The sequence below is a fragment of the Tursiops truncatus genome, chromosome 7 (genome assembly GCF_011762595.2).
Source record: "Tursiops truncatus isolate mTurTru1 chromosome 7, mTurTru1.mat.Y, whole genome shotgun sequence".
Taxonomy (NCBI): Eukaryota; Metazoa; Chordata; class Mammalia; order Artiodactyla; family Delphinidae; genus Tursiops; species Tursiops truncatus.
Genome location: NC_047040.1, coordinates 58,645,947 through 58,651,499, shown reverse-complemented (window position 1 = coordinate 58,651,499; position 5,553 = coordinate 58,645,947). Strand labels below are relative to the sequence as shown.

Sequence of the window (5,553 nt, the reverse complement as noted above, 5' to 3'; positions counted from 1 at the left end):
TGACAGAGAGGGGCCAGTGGAAGATGACCCTTATAAGCTTTGACCAGGGGTTGTAGCATACCTCCCAGCTCGTCTGCCAGGTCAGAAGTGGAGGGAGCTTGTCTCCCAGGACAAATGCAGCCTCCTTCGCTCCAGCTCCTGCTGGCTTTTAGGGCTGTGGTTTCCTTCCGTGTGTGCTGCATTGCTACATGAGCAGTTTGGGGCCTGCAGGAGGGAAAGTAGGACACAGATCATAAGCCACTGGAACCACAAAGTAAAGTTCTGGTTGTTCCAGCTTCAGATGGCTCTTGCTGCCCTCACTTCCAACATTCCACACCATCCCATCAGTGTGCTGACTGTCGTCCTGCGCTGACTCCCTCACAGACTTGTATTCAGGAATAATCTTCTGCCTGTCTCCTCTCCTCCAGGGGCAAAGGGGGTGAGGCCTCTACTTAGAAGAGTCAAAGCAGATGTGACACTTACTCTCTTCCTAGCTCTGGCCCTTGCCACCTTCCCAGCTTCTACCTTCCCATTCCAGGTTAGTCTACAATCTTTAGCCTTAACCTGGTCTTGGGAAGGAGATGGTTCTTTGCTAGTTTCTGATCTCCTCTTTCTGGCTGAAATGCAGTCCTTTCTAGAAAACCATCTTTTTCCTCCTGCTCTGAAATATGCTGGATATTCTATTTTCCTTTAAGTCCCGAGTAAAAGGTGAGTGCATTTTCCTGGTGCCGGGCCATGCCTGGTCCTTTCTGGGTCCCCGCCCCAGACCCAGCCCTCCTGAGTAGAAAAAGGCCTGCCCGTGTAGAGGTGGTGCCTAGAGAGTGCTGTTGCCGAGAACCTGCCCAAGCTGTTGCTAACACATGTTATAAGGAAGACTACTCTCACAGAAACAAAAAATACATTCTACTTTGTGAGACTCAATATGTGATATTCCTACAACATTTTAAATAGGTTCTCTCATTTTCCTTTTTTCCATTCTAGTGGTTTCCATCTTTGTCTCAATTATAATAAGTTCACGAGAACTTATACACTTTCGTTTTTCAAATTTCTGCTCATTTTTAGTGAATAATAAGGGTACTGACACTACACAAATGGGGCTGGTGTGACATCACGCAATAGCTCAGACATTTCACTTGTCGGTGGGTACATGAAAGTCCAAATTCAGTCTACAAAAGGTGATTGGGGAAGGACAATGGATAAAGTTGTAAGCCATTCAAAGCCAAATATACAAAAGTTGAAAATGTTGCCCCATTTTCAGCCCAGTCCCAACTAGAATATAAGCACCTTGCAGGCAGGAATGTTATCCATTTTGTACAGAGCAGTATCCCAGTGTCTAGAACAGGGTCTGCCACATGGTAGATGCTTAATACTTACTGGATGCATGAACGATCTGTGCTTTGGAATTCTTGTAGCCACCTGTCACATGCTACCATTACTATTACCATTATGTCATCATAATTCAAGATGGAAAGTTTCTCGGAAGCAGAAGTAAATCTTTCTGATTCATAACACCTACATCATCCATAATTAGGATTCAATAACTGTCCATTGAACAGATGGAAATATGTTCTATTGGGAACTAGCTAGTGATTAAATAATTTAAAAACAAAATCCCACATAGGTCATGAGAAAAGCCACGGGCCATGCTATAGAAATGAACAGTTGCTGGAACCCCAGAAGTTTCTAACGTACTGAGTGCCAGGGAAGTAAATTTCCTGCCCCAGAAATCTGGCGAAAGAATTCACTCGAGGATTTAAGTCTCAGAAAAAAAGACCGAGGGAAGGAAGCAGAGAAGGGGAGGTCTTTTCCAGGGCCGATAGATTAAGGGTATTTAGATACCACTTAAGAAAGGAACCAGATGCCAGCCAGGTTTGCGCTTCAGTTTAACCACATTCCCTGCAAAACTTGCTTATGGGAAGATCAGAAGCTCTGGCGATCATTACTGAAGAGGATTCAGAGAAATTATCGCCTACTCCCAGTTGAAGAGAGAACAAGTCCTGGTCTTTTTTTGGTGTCAACCTCTACTGAAATGTGCTGTTGTCAAATCAAAAAGGGGACAGATCTGGAATTTTACAACTCTGATGAAAGTGAAATAAAAGGAAATCTGTATCATCTTGATCAAAGCGTGTGCCACCTGAGTCGGCTCCCTGTCTCGTCCCTTGGCCTTGGTGACTCTCCTGTGCTGGAGGTTAAGGATTTGTTAAAGAAGATGGGTTTTGATTAAGTGTCACATTTAGTGTGATGCGACATGCTCTTTATCATTGCAAGGGAAGGCTGGGGGCCAGGAGGAGCTTTACAGCTAGTTCCCAATATAAATTAGGAGTCTTGGGGAATGGGTGCTTTGCAGTTGGCCTTGATCTTTCTATGGCCCAGTAGATGTGTGTATGTGAGAGCGTGCACACATGTGTGTGCGTGCATGCATGTGTGTGTGTGCTTGGAGAGATGGCAGAAAAGTCAGTTTCCAGGTGCCTGCGCTAATAAGCTGGTTACCCCTCTTGGAGTCTGACTTGCAATTGTAACACAAGGCTCCAGCTCTAAATTTGTCCACCTTCTTGATGTACCGGGCAAAGGTCTTCTGTGCCTTTCCTCCTTTGGAATTTCAGTGTTGCTTAGGGAAATCTCAAAGCCTTCACTCATTCCTCTTGGTGACCATGGCATGAATTTGAAGATGGAGAAGCAGGAGGAAGGATTCCAAGTGCTGCATGCCATTTCTAACCAGAGGCCATGGGTAATGGCTCCCCCAGTTTCACCTAGAAAAAGGAGAGTAGGCAGAGCTAAAGCTGCCTCTCTCCAAATCTAAGATTGTGCAACACACCTTCAGATTCTGATTCTGCTTAGTAAGGAGCAGTGAGAACACAAAGAAAATGGGGGCACAGAAAATCCTCAGACTGATGGAGAGGGCTCATGGGGTGGGGGACACAGGGGGTGGGGATCTAGGAAAATCTCCCGAAAGGGGCCACTCCCACCCAAAGGCACTCCACCTCCAGATTCATCTTCCTAAAATATTACGGGCATCAAGTACCTTCCCTGCTCAGAACCCATTCCATAGTCCTTCGCTTCCCTCCCACTGTCTATGAAAGAAAATCCACACCTCTTATCCTGGTATTTGATGTCACACACCCTGGGTACCACCAAATCGGTCTACTCACTGCTTCCCAAATGATTTCCTTCCTCCTCTCTTCCAGCATTTTTGCTCATGTTGCTCCCCTACCTGGTTGTCTCCCCTGTTTCTCCTATGGAAAGCCTGCCCATCTTCCAAGGCTTGGCAAAAGCCCTTCCCGTTTTATGAAGGAGTCACAGCCACCTGGGAGAACTCCCTTGTTTTTATTCCAAAAATATGAATGGAGGGCCTGCTAGATGCCCACAAGTGCTCTAGGCACCTGGAATAAGTCAGAGGACAAAATAAAGATGGCTGCCTTCAAGGAGCTTGCCATATAGTAGTCAGGGGGAAAATGTGCAGCAAACACTAAAGATATTGCATAAGTAGTATTACTGGCTTAGTGGCTATGACAGTTGCTATGGACAGTTGCTAGTGACCGTTGCTATGGAAAAAAAGAACAAAATAGAGCAGGGAAAGGGAGATAGGAGCCCCTGCAGTTTGGGGGCGGGGGCCAGCTGCAGTATTACAGGATGGTCACAGTAGGTCTTACTGTGATGGTGGAAGACTCGAGGGAGGAGAGAAGTTAGCTAGGGAGACGCCACAAGGGAGGGTTCTAGGCAATGGGCACATCTAGCGCGAAGGCCCCCAGGCAGGGCCACCCAGTCTCCAGGAGGGATGGAGGGCCCCTGCTTCCTCTTCACTTTCTAGGTGGTTCTGCAGGCCATATGGCTCTGGAAGAGTGTCTGTAGACAAAGGAAATGTAGGAAAATCCATAATGTCAAATATTGAACAGAAAGGCCCGCAGTGTTTGTTGTGGCCAATTCTGCATTAAGGAAGGAGACAGCAAAGCAATGGAGAGGTGCTTCAGTTTTCATTGATAGGTTCAGAGGTAATTTTTTTTTAATTCGAAAAAAATTATTTATTTCTGCTCCTTTCTTACTGTTGAGGAAAGAGTCTTAGATACACGTCTGAAGTCATGTACTACCACCCACTGTTTAAAGGCAAAGCACCATAGGTAAAGTTGATCAGCCATCCAGGGTTCTCAGCATATGGGATCTTGCTTCCTGATTTTACCTTAATTTCTGAAAATCAGAAATGGCATCTCCAAAAAACGTTAAGGGCGTTGTTAGAAAGATCATTGTATTTAGTAGCATAGTTGTAGAAATGGAGCCTATTTTCTTTAAGAAACAAAAAACTAAGAACATGCCAGTTAACATCATCAGTATGTCACCATAGGTCAGCAGGACAAAAATACTGTGATAAGCTTATCTCTTCCATACACAGAAAGCATTCTAGTCCAAGCTTTAATGTTTCCTATCTTTTCACAGATGCTTCTTTTTCTGCTGCTTTTCATTCTTTCCCACATTTCATGTTAGAGGATTGATACAGCCTTTAAAACTTCATTAACAGGAGCAAATCCATTATCCACTGATTTCTTCTCAAAAGGCAGGCTAACATTCAGATAGCCCGGCAGTTTCATTCTCATGAATACTCTAGCCATGAAAAACTCAATAGGACACAAATCCAACGAATAGAACAAGAAATCTATTGAGTGTTGGAACGTTTGCTGCATTGGATCGGCCCAGGATTGTGAAACCTAAACCTCCCATTGTAAACAGGAAGCTGTCTGCGGTCCTTCATAGTATATCGTCCATTTGCTCTGTAGGCCAAGAAACCAGCAGGCCTCCGAGGCCCATGCTCATCAGTCACGGAGCCAACACTGGGAGGTTCCACAGTGATGTCATCAATTAATCCTCTGGTGATGAGACGTAAAATACCAGCGCGCAGGCCGCCGTGGCCAGGAACCCAGGGCGGCTTCTTTAGCTCAAGTTGGGACATCGGAGTACTAAGCATGGGACTCAGGACAAAGTCTCCATGTTTTTGGCAGCAGAAGCAGCTCTCAAACCCTACACACCACCCAAAACCAGCTAAGATAATTTTTAAAAGACATTAAAATTAGAAACGTATTAACTGGCAATCGCTTCTTGATAACAAACACATTCGTGAAATTGCAAGCCACCCTTCATTATACAGTCGCTTGCTGTCTCCTTGATCTGTCGCTGACTCACTAGTTCCCCTGCAGTTTGGCCGGGGCCCTCATCACAGACACTGCTCTGAGCCTTTCTAATACCTTCTCCTAGGGACACTCTTCCAGCCCCACTTGCACTTGGAGGTAATCCGGCGTTGTGATGGAGTCTGGAGCGGAGTCCCCGAGTCTTCACTTCCTTCCTCTATGTCTTTGGGCAACTCAGCCTATCTGTGCCTCAGTTCACACATCTATAGAAAGGGGTTTATCCTAACATTGTCCTGCAGCTCACTTGAGATAATCCACACAAAACACAGGGCTGGGGCCTGGCACACAGTCGACCCACACGAGTGCTCAGCCCTGTAACCGGCCTCCCGCCTGGGCTTCATGCCTCCTGTTACAGCTTTCTTCCTCTTTCTGCTGGAACCACTCAGACTTCACAGCCCCT

The 5,553-nt window shown here is 45.9% G+C and overlaps 1 pseudogene; it reads right to left on the bottom strand.

Annotated features, from left to right (window-relative positions):
• Window positions 1–210: 210 nt before the first annotated feature.
• On the bottom strand, window positions 211–4,956 carry LOC109547849 (oligosaccharyltransferase complex subunit OSTC pseudogene; annotated as a pseudogene).
• Between the last annotated feature and the right edge of the window lie 597 nt (window positions 4,957–5,553).